We start from the raw sequence: 19,813 nt of genomic DNA on the forward strand, positions 1-19,813 counted from the left end.
AGCTGCTAGAACTTATGAAGAATTGTTTTTTTTTAAAGCCTCCATTAGAACAGATAGAATTGTTTTATATGTGACCCTGGACCACAAAACTTAAGTTGCTGGGGTGTATTTGTAGCAATAGCCAAAAATACATTGCCCATTGTATACATTTTCATTAGAATATTAATCATTAGGATATTAAGTAAAAATCATGTTCCATGAAGATATTTTGTAAATGTCCTACTGTAAATGCTAAAAACTTTATTTGTGATTTTCTCAATATTTAGTTTTTTTGCACCCTCAGATTCCAGATTTTCAAATAGTTGTATCTCGGCCAAAATTTAACCTTATGACTGGTTTTGTGGTCCAGGGTCACATATGTACATTTTTAATATAATATATTAGATATATTAGCAACGATTGCCCAGACTTCCAGAAAAGTGGTACGAATTAGGCCTATTAAGACTTGTTTTCACTGATTTTAAATGTGGAATTCAGTAAAACAGGTTATGGAAATTTGGTGAAAAAAAAATATATTAGGCAAATTCCTTAAGAAACAAAAACACAATGTGCGTTGAGAAGCAGACTCATATTTAAATGCTATATATGGCTCATTTTTTGCATATTATCTCTTAATACAAAAATTGTTTTTTACACATTCAGTCAGGGCAAAAATGATTTCCAACACCATATATCAGAAATTTAAGCCACTTTGATGATTTTCTGAACATCCCATATGACAGCCACAAAAACGCCAATGAGCAGGATACGTTTAAGTATATAGATGAGAGTGACTGTACCGAGCGTCATGTCTTGTTCCACAAGAGGGCGCTGCTCTGGACAGTTCACTGCGTTTCCTCTGGCTGCTCCCAGCACAGTCATGATGTCTACTAGATTTAGTTTGCCCTCCTCTCTGGCCTCTCTAATCTCCTCCTCGAGCTCCTCTGCGGCCTCCGCAGCCTCCTCGGCCTGCTCCCCCATCAGCACACCCTTAGCACCCTTCAGTCGAGGTGGTGCGAGGGAGCAAACGGCCCTCAGGCGGCTATACGATCGCAGCTGTGCTACGTTGGCACGCAGGAAGAGAAGCAGCACGTTGAGATCATTAAGTGGGCAGCCCAGTTTCTGACCGCTCATGAGCCCCAATCCGGGCAGCACCTCGTAAAGGGAGAGGAAGGTTGTGTCCCAACAGAACAAACGCAGCAGGCTAAAGAGAACAATAGGAGCTAGCAGAACATAGACGGCACCGTTAGCTACGCTAATGACCTGGAACACAAGTAGGCCAGTCATTTTACACTGAACTAGCTCAGGCACCCAGGGCTGTTCACGGAGGAGGCCGCTGCGCACAAAGCAGCTGAATTCATCTTGTAGAAAGGCGGAGAGGTGGAAGTAGATCAGGTAGAGGCACGAGGCGGACATGAAGGTCAGGAGCAGGAAGCCTCGCAGGAAGAGCATGCTGACCAGGAAGTAGGAGCCATGCTTGCACTGCATGTATCTCTCCAGCAGGGGGTACTCAAAGTAACGCTTGCGCTTGGCTCTAAAAAGAGAAAGAGAAAAGGAGTTAAAAAAATCAGAAAAAAACTATATATATATATATATATATATATATATATATATATATATATATATTTGAAAATAAGTGAAAATGTCCATATTTGCAGATACCTCTCAAGCTCAGCCTGAAACTGCATAGGGCTTTCTGAGTGCTGTTTAAGGTCCAGGATGCTTTGAGCCAGGCGGACAGAGCGGTTGTAAGACTTGTCCAGCTCGTCGATGATGAAGAACAGGTCAGAGGTCAGGCTGGGCACAGCCAGATAGCGCCAGATCAGACCTGGCAGGTACATCATCATGGCCATGACCAATAAGGAGTATGGAAACATCTGCACAAGCAAAACCATAACCAGTTCCATCATGAGAAAAGCATTTAATGTAGATTTTACCATTGAGTTACCAAGTATTTATTTATATGAATTACCTTGTTAAACATTACTTAGAATATTTGTATTAATATATGTATTTTTCATTTATTTAGAATATATATATATTAAATTGCATGTTAATTTATATATTTTACTCATTTATTTATTTATACTATTAATATTTATTTACTAATTCAGTAATAATAATATATATTATGTATTCATTTATTATATAAATATTCATACATTTACTTATAATTTGTATTATACTACATTGTTTGTCTATGATAAACAATGATAAATTTTGATTTGCTTATGAAATAACATATTTAGTAATAATATAATATATAATATAACTTCTCAGAAGTATTAATCTCTCAGATTTGTCTCAAATGTATGAAATAATTATGAAATGGACACAAATTAGATAATTGTTGTAAAGGTCAAATTCAGAGTTATAAAACTGATTTTTCAAATAACATTCAGGTTATATTTAAACTTGTGACTTTAGACTGGGGACTAGAACAGATTTAGCTTCAGACATCTTCTAAAACTCCATGTAAAATCACATTTATTTATTTATTTTTTCTTGAAAATCAAGAGGATGTTTCCAATTGCTTTCTATTTTATGACACAGTCTAGCAAAAACAGCTGAGACATTTAAAATATATATATAATTTGTGATGCATTTTCTGAATGTTTTTACTCACTTTATGTACCCAGAGTGAACGTTCTTCTAAGTTCCCATCTGTGTCAAACTCATGGTGCATGAGAGAGTCCCAGCAGTACGTATCCACATATGCTGCCTGCTTAACTGTGAAGTTGTTGGGTGGAAAGCAGCTAATCTGTGGGCCTGGGACGAGAAAGAGAAGAAAATGAACATGCTGAGACAAAATCACAGGATTTTAGCATCACTTGATTCTGTATAAGTGGAGAATCTGGGTGGCATGTCTGTAATAGCACTAGATCTTTTCCAGGGATACAGATGGTGAAACCACCAAGGCAGGCAGGAAACACCCTTCTGTGGAGAGTTTTGTTGCCTGGGCGAGAGGGTGTGACCCAGCTGCCGAGAGGAGCCCAAGCCCTACTTTATATGGACCACTTAAACATCTGTGTCACCCTCCAAACCTACGGTCAGCCTCCAATTTACTGACTGAACATAACATGCCCCAACCCACGGCTATTATGGATAACTGAGCTCCACCGAACATCTGCAAATTACATGATACCAAACCATGAGAGATATTAATAGACATCTGAGCTTCCTAAAAGCTTCCTTCTTAATCTATTTATGTAGTTAAATGTACTACAAAAACTATGAAATGATATGTAATAGTTATTAATATTACATCTATCTATCTATCTATCTATCTATCTATCTATCTATCTATCTATCTATCTATCTATCTATCTATCTATCTATCTATCTATCTGCATGTTATACATATACAGTTAAATTATACAGTGTATACATATATATACATATATATATATATATATATATATATATATATATATATATATATATATATATATATATATATATATATATATATTACTATTACATATTATATCATATTAAATGAATATATTAACTATTCATATATTTACATTACATTTAGCAGACACTTTTATCCAAAGCAACTTACAGTGCATTTAGGATATACATTTTTTACTAGTATGTGTGGGTTCCCTGGGAATCGAACCCATGACCTTTTGCGCTGCTAACGCATTGCTCTACCACTGAGTAAATATAAAATCTAAATTAGATCTAAATATACTGTATACATTTGTGAGATTGGTCATTTAATCATGTGAACTACATTGGTCATGGTTTTCAAAATGTCTTTTGGATCATACTCAAGTCTTGCTAGATAACATGATCATCAGGTTTTCGTAAGGTCGATAATATAATAAAAATTGTATTAAATTAAAAAAAAAAAGTTAGCTAGTGGACTTTTTGATCCTAATGTATTTAATCTGCTTCTTTTTTTTCTTTTTCTTTTTTTGCACAAACTGTATTAGCATGTGATTTTCCTTCCACTGTAAAGTTTGTGTTGATGTATCCTATCAATAACCTGAGTGTTGTCAGACCACTATCAGAAGCAGGGACAATCAGTCTGCTTGCCTTGCACATCTCACTTTAATTAGCATATATTCTCGTTAGTCTGGAATAGAGAGCTGGGAAAGAGCAGACTGACTGTAATTACAGACCCTTGTCATCTCTACACGTCTCTCTTAATCATCCTCATGCCAATTAACATCTGTGTGAGCTGATTGCAGACCAGCTCCAGAAGAACTGATTGCAACCTCAAAGTCAACTGCCTACACAAAACAGACAGTTCTCTCCAATGCACTGTTGGCAGGAAAGCTTAGTTAGTGGCATTTATAGCCAGCAACTGGCACCCATACCAGTCACTAAAGATTTCTCCCCTGAAAGCAACTCCAGTTGGTTTGAGATGTCATATAAATTGCTAATAATCATTAGCAGATGCTTAATTCTCATATTGCACCATGACTTTCCTTCCTAAGCAGTGAGTCCACATCAGATGAACACTAATTACATCCAGCTTTCCATCAGCCCAGCCCTCAAGCTAATGGTCAGTCAATTAACTCAAGGGTTTGTGTAATTACTGCAGTGCCAGTGCTGCTCTGGTGTCCTGTGATTCTCACACAGACACTAGGCAGAAGAAAAGAGCTGCTAACCGATAGAAATCTCTCTGGCAAAGGCCATGGACACCAGAAGGAGCGGCAGGCCCACAGAAATGAACTTGATGACTTTATCCAATGGCAAATCCAGCTCCAGGTATCGAATGCGATTGTCCCCATTACTGTCCCTCAACAGGGCATCAGAGAGCATCGCCTGGGCGGCCGTGTTGGCGATGGACATGCTGCCAACTGTGGATGGCAACAGAAAAACCAAAAATATTATTCTGGTTAAAAGTTTCTTGGTTTAACCATCTGTGATGTCATTCATATGGACATTTTGCATAAAATATGTACATTAACAAAATATGAATGTATAAGGGATATCTTATCAAATAGCACTTTGATGATATGGTTAAATAGCAAGAGATACAAGCAGACATAAAATGAATGATTAGTCTTACAAGATAAAGTATCAAATTATGCCTTCCATGAAATTATTCCATTAAACAGTAATTATGTCTTCCATTAAATACGTCAGCAGCTGAGTTCGCATTAACCAAACCTACTGCCACTTTAATTAACACACAAGTGCTTGATTATTATATATATCACAATATTGTGCTTTTTACACACTGTATAGGAATCAGAATGATCGTCTTTTTAACTCGTTTTAACCTCGGATTAAGAGGGTAATAAATACTTTTGTCACTATTTACCCAGCCGTGAATAGAGAAGAGGCGGGACAAATTCCTAAACATCCCACTTGTACAATGACTGCGTTACAACGATTGAAAAGTTCTATTACTGCTTACTACTTTATCAAATTTAGTAAAATTCTTAGATACTAGTAGGCTACTACGTTGCCACTGTTAATATTCCATACCATAGCAACTACAGCATCTACTGTACTTATGCTGAGTTCACACCAAACGCAGATTAGCGTCACCTAAAGGAGGGGTTTGGATAGATGAATCGTTTGGGAGTCGTTGAGCAAGTAAGGTAAAAATAAAATGCATATTATAAGACAATGAAAGTGTTTCTTGTTTGTTTTTTGACCTTGCATGCATGTTAACCTGTTGTTGGGGACTCCCAGAACAAAAATATGAACCGTTCATCATTACTCATTATAGGTGCACTTTAAACCCAACAATAGCGACGCATGCCATTGATGTATTTGTCAACAATATGCAAATAAGAATTTAATAAACTCGGATGTTAAAAAAGTACCGTACTGTAATCGTCCAATTCAATGCTACTGACATGGAATATATAAACCAAGTGCAAAACATACAAATAAAAACGTTAACCTGTTGTTTTCAAATGTACGAAACCCGGAATATTCTGGATTAATTTCAAACACCAGGTTTAAGACTGTAAAGTAAAAAACTTTTTCATTATAATCGATGGTTTAGAATGATGCAGGATTAATAGGCCTATATTAAGTGTGAAAAGAAGAAGAAGAAACAACACTTAGCAATTACAGTACCTTATGAATTGCTTGTCCAGAAGAGGAATGTATTGTGGATCAATCCAGCAGTAAACTGGTCCTGAGGCTGGAAAGGAGAGGGATGCTGACGTGGATCTTAAGTACTGGAGGAGGTCTAAGTGAAATGAGAGGCTGTTCTGGGCTGGTTTATAGGGTAATTGAAAGAGTTAGAGGACTTTTAAGCCTGCTGGGGAAAAAGCAGGGAGAGGGAGAGGGTGGAGATGAACTGCAGATCTTCTGAATTCCACTTCAAATGTACCAGTTATGTGGCTTTTCTTGCCTCTGTCATTTCCCACGTTATTTATATTCTCCAGCCCTGAACAGCCCTGCCTGAGAAGCCATGCTCAAGAGTGCATGTACAAGAATCCACAAACACTGTTATTTCAGATACATACAGACCTTCCCAAGTTTAGAACTACTTAGATTGAATGTACTCTGCAGCATTTAAGCATAACTTTTATAGAAACCTATGCAAACATTCAGACTGAGGAGTATGCAATAAGTAAACATCCAGAATTGGCCACATGAATTATACGCCTACACATGACACCATATCCAGCGAGCTGTCTGCTTATATGAAGGTGATTTATAACATCTAAAGTCACCCAAAAATATTCACAGATGGAAAAACAGTGGAGACTTCGGCAGTTGCCAATGGCCTTGAATAGGTTTTAAAAAAAATCCTTGCAGGAAATCATGAGGTTTTCTTTTTATTCACAGCTAGAGCATGAGGTTATAGTTATTTAGGTTACAAAAATTATGACCAGAGTAACATTGTGGTTTAAATCATTGTCCAGGCCTTGGGTCTATAGATATTGATACTGCAATTGTTGCGTTCCTCCTAAACCAATATGCTTGTGAATATTATGATTCTGGACAACTAAATCTAAAAGTTATAAAAATAAGACAATATTCATGCACTTTAAGCTCTAGTTATAGAAGATATATATTTCTCTTTTGTCACAACAAAGCAGTTATTTTTACCATGTTTTTTATTATTGTTATAATTATTATTATCTTTAATTATTGGGTTTTATTATAGCTATTTTATTTCAGTTTTAGTTTGGTGTTTCACCTTTTTTGTCATCTAATATTACTTTTCATGATTTTATTATATCTTAATTTCAATGAAGATGGTGATCATTTGATCATTTAGCGACAAGTATGCATGTATTCATTTGTAGAAGCTATACTGTATATTAGTTTGCAAAATGACACCCAGGTCTATTAGAGTCATCGTTTTTAATTATCAAAAATGATCTACTGAAACACAATAGATTATGACAACAATGTATACAAACAAATAATTAAAAAGCTCCCCTATCATCACTTGCTCTGGAAGAACCATTAAAAAAAAAAAACAATAAAAGGATAATGAGAAACATGTACTTCACAAAGACCAACTGCAATAACATTCAGAAACATCCTGTCTTTTCTAAACATCACATCAGAAACAGGCGATTAAATCTGTAGACACAGTAAGCCGAAAAGCTGAGAAATCTCTTCACAGTTTTAGTTTCGTCCTTCACATAAAATAAAGAGGGGCGTTTCAGGGTGTGATACGCACCTGTAAATATGTCTCTGTTTTTTTTTCCTGCAGTGTTCTTCAGTAAACGTCATTTGTAGGTCCTGCGGTTTCACAAGGGCACGAGAGATTTGTTCCGTACATGTAAGAGATGCTTGGCACTCTGCTTCGAGTCTCCCAACATGCGTTAGTTTTGAACGAGGACAATGTTTTTTTCACCGGACAGCATCCTTGTTGATTGTGCCACTGCCTTTCAACAGTTTGGAAAATAAATAGGAAGTGTCTGGGTAAAATGCATCACTATCAAATGTACATACATTGTGCTGTCAGGCATTTCTTTTTTAATCTTCGAAGACTGAATATTTCGTTAACTACAAAAATAAAAAAGAAAGAAAGCAACATGCCTAAAACATCCACTCATTGCATGGTTATTAATATGACTGTAAGAGGAAAGACATTATGTCATGCTAAGACACCTGAGAACCAAAGAGACATTAAACAAAGTAAGGCTTAAATGGATTATATGCATGAGTAGCATGAGCACTTGGCTAACGGCCCAATGTACAGTACAATGTTCTTCTGTCCTCCTTCGAATTCTCAATTTAACATTCTAATTTGGATGTTCCACGGCACTAAGTGTCCACTGGAAACCTTCTGGCGGTGTTGAGATGGGGATGAGTAAGAGTTAAGTCAATTTTGACATTTTCGTCTATCTGATGCTTTATTCAAGTCCTTCGTTGTGGTTGAGGCCCAGATCTCTCCGAGCCATCTGTCTGCCTCCCTCGATTTCTTCATCTTCTTCTTCATCTTCCTCCTCATCGATTCCCTCCTCTTCCTCCTCTTCGTCGTCCTCCTCCTCTGTGCCGTCCATGGAATCCTCGGTTCCTCCCAGCATGGCTTGCTGCATCGCCAGTGTGGCGGAGTCTGAGGACAGAGACTGCAGGCCGTCCATGCCCAGAGAATCTGACAAACATACACACAGAAACACAATTACGCCTTTTTCAAACTACTTTAAAATATGTTACAATGTAAGTTTTTCTTGTTATTTAAAAGTTGGTTTTCAGCGGCCGTTTCTCCAGTCACATGATCCTTCATAAATCATTCTAACATGCTGAACATTTATTATTATTAGCGATGTTGAAAACAGTTGTGCTGCGTTAATACTTTTCAGGAATCTGGCTTTTCATATCTTTCTGGATTCTTTCGTAAACATGACTTTCAAAAGACAGCATTTACTTAAAATACAATTCTTGTAATATTATGAATGAAGTTATAAATAAAATATTTCTTTAATATTTTCACATCAATGCACCAAAATCACTTAAATTTTTATTTTTATTTAAATCTACAAACTCAGCTTTTTGAATGGTAGTGTATATTTATATATATGATAAATATAATGTATTGTCTTTAATGTGTTCACTACATAAACTATCATTTACATTCCATATCAAGCCTGAAAAAGTGACAGAAATAGTCACAAAAAGTGGATTTTATATATTTAACTTTGACAGAAGAGTAATTGATTGTTTAAAACCCCTAAATTAATTCTTTAATAATTAATATTTAGCATACTATCTGCCATTAAAGAACTGAATTGAACTGAACTGAAACAACTGACACTATTGTCTTCTGTAGAACTGTTTATTTCCCTGTGAAACAATCTGTGTTATATAAAGCACAAGAAACCTGACTAGAGAATGTGTTCATATTACACACTGTCTGAATTGTTTGAGGAGTGGGATCCGTGTGTCTGCAGGACTCCAGCTACAATGGAGTCGGGCCAGAAGCGCTGCGTGGGTCTGTGCTGAGATTTCATCTTCTTGGCTTTGGGAGCAGGGTCTGGATTACTGGCATCCAGCATGGGCTGCAGTATACGCCTGCGGGCATTGATAAACCTTTCAAAAAACAAGAGACAGAAAAAGATACGGATAAGACATATACCAGGATTTCTGCTAGAAAGGCTTCCACTGCGTGTAAATAACAAACAAGGTTCATGATTTAGTTTGTGGCCATTAGATGGCGCCCTTTTGCTGTGAAGTACACTATGGCTCTTACCAGTTGTTCACCTGTAATAAGGTAAGATTTGTTTGTGCTGCGATCTGTCTTTTCTCGTCTTCTGTAGGATAAGGATGCTGGAAACCAAAAGTAAATGATAAGGTATTATTTAAATGGTACAGCTGTATTTTTTTGTCTTTAGAAGTAAATGTACATGTTTGTATTTATGTAAGTTCTAACCAGATAGGATTCAAATGAAGTGCATTTTAAACTCCCCAAGCCTCTCTATGGTTTGTAGGGCAATCATGTAAGAAGAAATCCCTTCCTTTTTCTCACCATGAGATGCTGGAAGAGCCAGGAACGCATGATGTTTGTGGCATGTTTGGGAAGGACGCCTCTTTTGTTTTTTGATTTCTTGTCATCGCCGTCCAAGAGTGAGCACAAGTCCAGGTTCACCTTGGAAGGAAGAGAGAAAAGAGACGAAAGTGAGCGGGGGAGAGGGAGGGGGAGTTGCCACGGAAACAAAGAGAGTCGCCAGTCACCATTTCTTTGGCAGGGGCAGGAATGCCTTCAGTCACCATAGCAACGCAATGGGAGTAATGATACCTAAAATTAAAGCCAAGGAGGGTACATTTATTGAAGGCTTTTCATCAAGCTGCGGAAAATGCAGTCAATTTTTCTCCTTTCATCAAACTTGTTATTCGCTCAGAAGGACGATTAATGTAAGGCGAGCGGAAATGCAAAAGCATTTTAATGGATGCATGCTAAATTACCTATTTATTTTCCTTCGGTTCACGCCACTCTGAGACTGGCATATTAACATTTCCGAGAAGTTTAAGATGCATAATCTGCAAGAGCTCCGTGTGCGAATAAATACATTAATAAAAGAAAAAGAAAAGGAAAAATTAACATTTCCACTTTGAAAATAAGGATAATTAATTTCATGCTACCATTGCCACTGAAAGCCATAAAAAGCAGCAGCTCCCCACTGATTTTAAATTTTTTAAATAAATAAATAATAATCAAGCTCTAAAAACAACCTCCTCATTACATTTGCAGCTGGGTGTCATGTGGCTCTTTCCCCATTCCTCCACACACACACACACACACAGTGTGTAAGTGTGTGGTTCAGGAAGCAGGGTGAATTAATTGGAGGCTTCATGCAGGGGTATTATTACTGAAAGCTTGTTGGAGATGTAGCTATGGGCGGAACTCTATTCCCAGCCTGCATGTAGTGAAGCGCCTCGCCCCAAAGTTGGGTATCCACACAGACTCCAGCTGTCTATCAAACCCCAACTCACCTGACTCATAGTTAAGGCATTAAAATACAAACTAACAGTTCTAGAAATACCAATCAGCTTGAACTTTAACTTCGTCAATAAAGAAGTGAGTAATAAAAGAGGAGCAAAAGCAGAAGAGTATATATGCGCATACATAAATTGTCAGCTGAACACAGACAGTTCATAGTATTTGTTTATGTATATGTTTATATATATATATATATGTTTATATATATATATATATATATATATATATATATGTTTATATATATATATATATATATATATATATGTTTATATATATATATATAGTTTTAAATAACTTTATTTTATTAATGTAACAGAAATTGATTTTCTAAAAAAACTAGTAATGACATAGGAACAAATGTAATTTTATATATATATATATATATATATATATATATATGATAATTTAGAATTTTATTATAATTTATTTATTTTCCAAATTTTGGGCTTTAATGAAACGAATGGAGAAAAAAATTAATAAAAACTTACTGGATGCATGCTACATTAACTATTTTTTTTTTTGGTTATCACCATTCTGAGATTTAAGATGCTTAATCTGCAATAAGCTCAATATGCGAATAAATAAATAAATATATTAATTAAATTAATATAAAGTCATTAAAAATAAACTTAAATAAATGTGTAAAATCATTCTTACATGAATGTTGCATACACTTAATGGGACAATTAATGCATGAATGGACATATTAATTGTTTACACAGAATTCTGTTCTGCTTGTGTTTCTTGTATAGGCCAATGCTGCTCTAAATTAATAGGCCTCAAAGAGTCAGCAGCATTAGCAGGCATCAAAATATATAAAACATATATTAAAGTGTCTGAAGCCTTATAAATGCACAACAAATAATATTTATATAATTTATATAATTATTTATATAATTTATATAATATATTTATATAATGTATATTTTAAAAATTTATAATTTTAAATATTTAATATTGAAAGAAAATATGTAAATATATATTTTGCTTCTTTGTAACAGCAGCAATTCAGTGTTGTAGACATGGTGCTGTAGTTTAGAAATAACTCAACAGATTTCTAGTGTTGAATTAGTTGATTAGAAGATACAGCCCTGCGAGCATGAGCGGTTACCCTCACCTGATTGTTTTGGATTTGGATGGTTCCATGTGGTAACCCCTGGGTCAACACCTGCCCCTGTGAGGTAACCATTGCCACCGGCTGATACAGTGTCCCACCTGTGGGAATCAGTCACAGACACAGGAGCGTGGTTATCACACAATTTACCTGCCTGTTGAAAACATACTCTAATTACCCTGCAACACAAAAACAAACCCTTTCACTGCGCCAAAATAAAACAAAAGGGTATTCGGAGGGGCTCAAGAGGAGAACAAAGAGTTCTTGTTTTGACACTAATTAGCTTGATTTCACAGTAATTAGACATTCTTTATTCACAATGTGAAGGTATTGTTCTGTGTAAAGACAGAAATTGAGTAAAGAAAGAGTTGATAAATAATGTACATGGAAGTCTGCATTTGCTTCCATCAGATGTCAGAAATTTGGAAAGTAAAGCTTCTCTGGAAGCTGAGATCTCTGAAGTTATAGCAAGTGAAAGGGACTGATGATCAGCCTCCTCACCTGAGACCACCTGAGAGTTGATAGTGGTCATGGCTACGTTGTTCTGTTGCAGTGAACCGGCAGGGACCACGATCCCAGAGGGGTTTACTGTGCTGGAGACAGAGGTGAGGGACGGGGATGAGTTCTGAAGCAGGTCCTGAGAGGAGGATGAAACGCTGGTTAGTGTCCACAGCTCAGTTACTTTGGAAAAGAAATAAGGGCTGCCAATTTAACATGTTTGTTTAGTATTATATATAAAAAAAAAAACTATTTAAAAAAATTACAATTAACAAGTAATTATGACTGAGGTAAATATTATGGCTTCCAATTTAACATTTTATTTAAGTGTGATTAAAAGACAATTAATAGTTGAAAAAGCTATTTAAATATATATATATATATATATATATATATATATATATATATATATATATATATATATATATATTTATTTATATATAAGAATAAATAACATTATAAAAAGTAGCACAATAAATTAAGTCTGTTGTACAAATTAGGGTTGGGGAATTAACTGTAGTTTAGTATGAGTAAAAGTAATAAATTGTAAAAATATAAATAATAATAATAAAAAAAAAATGTATATATATATATATATATATATATATATATATATAACTTCATATTTAGAGGTCAATAAATAAAACTAAAATTTATATCATACATTATATGTATATATAATATTTACAGATCAATAAATAAATAATAAAAGATGGTTTAAATGATCTTGTTTTTTTTTTTCTTTGCAACAAATTCACTACCGTTAACAATTTTGGTGTCGGTAAGATTTTGCATTTTCAGAAGGAAATCTCTTAATTATTCTAATGTTATGCTTAAGATACATTTCTTATTACTATTATTAATAAAACTTTATATTTTTGCAATAGATTCTTTCAGGATTCTATGATGGAGAGAATGTTAAAAAAAAAAACATTTATTTGAAATAAATCTTTTGTAACATTATGAATATCTTTAATATTACTGTTTTAATTTAAAGCGTCCTTACTGAATTAAAAAATAAAATCGTATTGACCTCAAAATTTTGAGGAGGTAAAGTATATGTGATTTATTCTGATTAATCTAATAATTTAATGGCCATTTGAATTGAATTATAATCGATTGACTGTTCTACATGAAATGTTCAGAAGTGTGTACTTTAAGTCTTCTCACGCAGAGGTCAGCAAAGTTCAGCAGGAACAGCGAGGGCAAGCCAGATGTGACCTTTTGCATCCCCGAGAGAGGAGCTTGTGTTCATGCAAGTGTAAATGTTACTGGTGTGAGAGTTTGTGCATTCATATGACACTGTGTTTATGTGTTACAAACAACCTTAAGCCTGTAGACTGAAGGTCTAGGAAGATGTATTTGTGAGTGACCTGCTGCAGGCCGAGGTTGGTCTGTGATGGTGAATACGGGCCGCCCAGGTCGTTCCGTAGCAGATTGTCACTGTGCATCTTGGTCTTGAGGCAGGTGATGTAACGGTTACAGAAGTCTTTACAAAGCTCGTTCACCTTCTCCAGCTCCAGCAGGTGAATCCGCAACACCTGGATCGCCTTCACCATCTACATCAACACAAAAGTAGATACAGGAATGAGTTTATGAAGAATTATTGCATTAGAGAGGTCTAAAGCATTATTCATATTATTATAGTATTTATGTCTATTTTGAATCAGCTTTTATTTTTATATTTCTTTAAGTTTTTAAGTGCTTATGTCTTTTTAATATGTATATATAGTATATTAAGTACTTCAACTTTTTTCAGGTAGTTGCCAAGGTGAGGCAAAATTGTACATCTAATATTTATATATTTGATTTTATTTAAATGACCAGAAATTATATTTAGTAGTTTTACTGCTAATTAACAATAACAAGACTGGCCTAAACAAGAATTTTGCAAGATGCCAATAATAAAAATGAAATTTAAATTCAAACATTAAAACTGGCAAAAAGAGCAAAGTGAGAAAATACAGTCAGTAAAATACCAGTTGATATTATAAATAAACAAATACAGTAAATAAATAAATGCCATTTTTTAAAAATATATAATTTTAAATGTATTTATTTATTTATTTTCATCAGTTCCTCACATTAAACTACAATATGAATTTTGAAAACCTATATATCATCCACCTTTTATTATATATTCATGATGGTTTTTTATTATTAATTGTATGAAAAGAGCAGCAAGGACATTCTGGAGAATAACTCCAATCATAGAAGAAAGAATATTATATGTATCTGAAACAACATTAGTATGAGTAAATAATAATATGAATAAAAAAATAATTTGTAAGTGAATTATTCCTTTAAATAAACTAAAATGACTTTACTTAAAAGCTGCAGTGTTTTCTCAGTTTCTTTCCAACAATTATTTGAGGTGACTTAGCCAGCCTTCCCTGCCACTATTTGCCTGGTTGTGTTGTTTAATGCTACAAACACTTTTGAGTTCTGCTGATACAGTTGGATGCGACTGAACTTTCTGTTCCAGCTACCATTCAAACAGTCAAAGTCAGAACTCAAGGACGACCAAATGGGCTAAAAAATGCTTTGCCAAGGAGGAGATAAATCTGCCAATTACTGCAGCTCGTTTAATCAGGGCTCAGTGCCATCTCTCTGAGGCGAGAAGGAAGCGCAGCGCGGGTGCTATAACTGTCGTGGTGAAGAGTTAGTGAACGGAAGACCCGTGCGTGACCAGTGTGTCGTAAAGCACACAGATGCAGAGTTAATTGACTGAGCAGCGCTAGTCGGCCGAGCGCCCCGGTAATGATGAACAGTGACCTTTTTCCTCCTACTTCCCTTAATTTCTAATTACTGTTAACTGTCTTGCAGGGCACAGAAGAGGAGAGATGATGAATATGAGGAGGAGAGTTAAAGGAAACGAGAACAATAGAGGAAAAAAAGAGCTACAGTGTGGACAAGAGGTGGCCAAGTGTCATTGTGACTAATACTACTGACTTTTTATCTGCAATAAAATGCTACTTAGTGTCATGTTTCCAGGCTGTTTAATAGTTAAAGTATCTCAAAAGATGTATAAAGTGCAAATATGCCAGTAGAGGGCAGTGCAGATGTGACATTTCGATATAAAGGAAGTAAACAGATTTTTAGGAGCTGAAACTAGAAGAACAAAACCTAAAGAGCACTTACCAGGTTGTCTAGTTCAGGGTCCTCGCTGAAGAAAGGCTTGTGGTCCTGTTCTTGCTGGTGGACGAAGTTCTCGATGTCGACGTCAAAGCTGGCGGAGGTGATGCATTCTGATCCCTGCGTGGCTTGTTCACACTTCTCAAACAGCAATGCCAGAAGAGGAAAAAGAGGATGCCTGCAGGACACAGACGGCTATTATTACTATTTTTAAACTATGCAGTATGTACAGTATACTGTGGTCAGTATGCAAATGTAAAAAAGTCCATAGTTTCAACAAACATATTAAGAAGCATAACCTTTTCAACACTGATATAAGTACATCTGAAGGATCACGTGACAGTGAAGACTGAAGAATAAATTACATTAAAACATTAAAATACAAAAGAGTTATTTTAAATTGCATTTTTTTTTACTGTATTTTTGATCAAATAAATGCAGTGTTGGTGAGCATAAGAAACCCCTTTCAAAAACATTTAAAAAATCTTACCAACTTCAAACTTTTAAACGATAATGTATATGTTTCACATATTGTGTAGGACGTTTAGAGGATATACTGTGCAGTATGCAATAAGCAGTGTTTAATAAGTTAACCAGAAAATATCAGTTTCTTAGCTTCAGGCAGGATGGATGACAATGCCCAACAGCTGAATATAAAATCTTTGTCATCTTCATCTGATTGTAGGCATAAGCTCCGTCTAAAGGTTTCTTCTAGCAAAGTTGACATTTGTCATGTTAACAGCATTAACATTTCCTGTATCATCAGAGAATGAATATGTTTGCACTGGTTTAAGTCTGTCTAGAGACAGGCTTCTGCTGAAGAGCAAACCTAATGAAAGCTAAAATTCACTCAGATTAGCCTCTTGAAAGCTAAGCCTAGCCTGACATGAAAAACTCTGATTAAATTAATAAGAAAACAACACCACCACAAATGATTAAGGGTCATGCTTTTTCAATAAGGACTATCATAATGCATCATATCCAGACTATAAAAAAGTAATGAGCAGTAAGATGAAAATTTTAGGGGAATAATTATGACAAATTACAGAAAAAAGAAAAAAGTTGACTCCCCAACTTTTGAATGGGAGAGTATGTTTCTTTAGTCATAATTAACAATTCCTGGTTAATTTTGAATCTGTTAAATGAGGAATCAGTTGCAAACTCAGTAATGACACTGAATAATTCACTGAATGAATGAATCTTTTAATTCACTCAATAAAAAGATCCTGTTCATAACAGTCATATGTTCCCAGATCGGACATATTTGCTTGTGCTGTTTTTGTTGCATGCAAGAAGCACTATGTCAAAATAGTAATCAAAAAAATGCTCTATCCTATCCTATCCTATCCTATCATATGCTTTCCTGTGTGTACATGTATTGTTTTTTTCCTTGCAGAGTCTGTCTGAGACTGAAAAGGCTGTGAGACTGGGTGAGGGGCCCAGGCTCCGGCTGTACCCCACCACTCTCATTTGCAGCCTTTAATAGCTGGCTATATTAGACTCTAATCTGCCTGATCCCAATTTAATGCCGCTCCCTCTAGCTGACGTGACAGGAATACTAAACAGGCTTGCAGTGCTGAGCAGCGAGGCGATCTGCGCTCCCTCCAGGCTTGTCCCACTCCCCTCTGCCTCTCTCCCCTCCCCAGTCACACTAAATCCTGGAGGGCATGGCTGGGTTATCTCTCCCCTTCTCTCTCTTCACAGGCCTGGATCATAACCCGGACACAGCCCTAAAGGCCCAAAGCCAAAGGATGCTATCAATTTAGCTCTCCGAGGAATTGGCAAGTAGGCTGAGGAACAAACTACCCAGAAATTAGAGTATAAAATCAAATTGGAAAGTTAAGCCACAAGGTACAGGTTCATTCGAACACACACATTCCCTGGAGTGAGTCTAATAATCCTGCATTATCTTCATTAGGAGGCTTTATTTCATAACTATCATCTGCAGCAGAAACTACATGCGGTTTTTGGAAACTTCAGTCATGCCTTCCATACAGATGCAATGATGGACATGAAGCAGCTCCATTCTGAACATAACATTTCTGATTGCATTATCTCAGACGACATAACAATCGCAGTAAAATCTTTGTTACTAAAGATGGCCAGAACACTTACAGCAGTTACTCTATAAACTGATTGCCTTGGTTGTTTCAAAGGCTAAATGAGGTTGGAAAAACTCTTAAATGTAATCTGATCTCTCTGAGCAATTCCAGACTTTTAAATCTCTTCATCTATGCGTTCTGGATGAGGCTGTGTGCCGCAAAGTGCCGAGCTAATCGGTTAATCTTTCAAAATGTGCCGGTTAAAATGAAACACTTAATACTATTTGTCTTTAACCTTTAGTTATCATCTCTCAACTCTTGCGGGAAAGACTGTGCAGACTGCCATCCCTCAAACGTGAAAGAGTGGGCTCTTATAATTGTAAGCAGAGGGGCCATTAGGGGCCATAATACAGAACAAAGCAGAACTTTGAATTCGCTCGTCAGATAATACAGATCAAGACGTGTACAAACTAGTGTACAAGTGTAATTCAAATCACAAAAAAATTACTCCAAAAAAACCTTCAAGTTTTGAGAGAGAAAAAAAAACACAAGTAAATTTGTATGAGCAGGTTCTTGTAATAAAAAGTCTTGTCTAATTGAATCAATGTATCTGTCAGAGTAGTAAGTGAATTAACACCTGACTAATGGCTTCAGAATAAACAGAGAACTGTGTAATGTTGGGTTTTAAATAAAAATTTAAATTATGTGAGAAAAAAGTTCCAAAAACAAACACACCAGTGGTTCATATCACAAACAAATGACTTATGAGCAGTTGGTTTTAATTAAATTAAACTCTGATGAAGACTCACAAACTCCGGACTTAAATAGGACAAATAATTATGTGTGTGTGTGTATATATATATATATATATATATATATATATATATATATATATATATATATATATACATAATTATTTGTCCTATTTAAGTCCGGAGTTTGTGAGTCTTCATCAGAGTTTAATAAAAGAAATAACATCACTTGAATTTAGGACTAGCTCTCATCATTTAATTTACATCATGACATATTTTTTCCTTTTTGCTGGCTTAACATAAAAACGAACTACTGTTATTCAATTCACAAACAATTTATTTGTATGAGTAAGTCCTTTAATGAAATTAATTCTTCAAAAAGATTTCAGAGTTGTCAAATTGAATCTGTGGTAATCAAATTGTCATTAGACTCACTCACAGAACTGCAATTGGGCATCAAAACAAACAGAACTGTGTACTTCATGTTTCAAAAAAAAATATGAAATTTTAATTATGTATGAAAAAGTTTCAAAAACAATCACACTAGTTTATGACTTAAAATAACCAATTGTGTACTTAAGGTTAAAAAAAATAATAATAATAACAATAAAAAAAATCTAGAAAATGATAAATAATAATTAACAAAATAATAGAACAACATGTCCCCTTGGAATTATAAGGTTCTATCTGCATTCCGAGTAGTTTTGATATATTGAGCTTCAAAGTTTTTGCATTCCATTCGACTGTGTAGATAGAAAAAATCCCAAAATATATACAACATAAAAAAAAAATCTATCACATAATGTAAATAAGTTGTCTCAGAATAACAATATGGGAATAACTCAATTTTGACAAAAATGTCAGATAGAACCTTATAATTCCAAGGGGACGAATAGTAAAAACATGAATTAAAGTAAAAAAAAAAAAAAGAAACATGATGGAAACACTAGATTTAAATAATCATTTACAATGGTAACCCTGCACTTTATTTTGATACAGTCATCTCATAGCACTGCGTCTGTGCGCTCCTGAAGCTACATGAGGTACCTAGAGCTGGTAAGGTGCCAGAACAGCGAGACGCTATCTGCAGTGCAGAGGTCTCAGGACAGAGGGAGCTGGGGAACTATTAACCCATAAAAGTGTCATTTACTGAGATAAGAGTCAGCAGAACGGATCCAGCGAACTGACGGATAAGGTCAGACATGGCGTTTTTATTTCCATTCGACCAATACTAGGTTTCATCATCTTAGCTAATGAAAAACTTAAAGCTTAACCTAATTGGGTTTACCTGTTTTTTAATTTCAAGCTGAATTTATCATGAATATTTCAGTGTAGAGGTCTTCAAGTTAGAAACCAAATCCCTCGAAGATTAAAAAAAGGAGTAAACAGCCAATAAATAAATCTTTACTAA

General features: G+C 35.2%; 1 pseudogene; it reads right to left on the bottom strand.

Annotated features, from left to right (window-relative positions):
- LOC132127684 (uncharacterized) overlaps positions 1-19,813 on the bottom strand; it is a 90,204-nt pseudogene that overhangs the window by 512 nt on the left and 69,879 nt on the right.

Source organism: Carassius carassius, chromosome 45 (genome assembly GCF_963082965.1).
Source record: "Carassius carassius chromosome 45, fCarCar2.1, whole genome shotgun sequence".
NCBI classification, from domain to species: domain Eukaryota; kingdom Metazoa; phylum Chordata; class Actinopteri; order Cypriniformes; family Cyprinidae; genus Carassius; species Carassius carassius.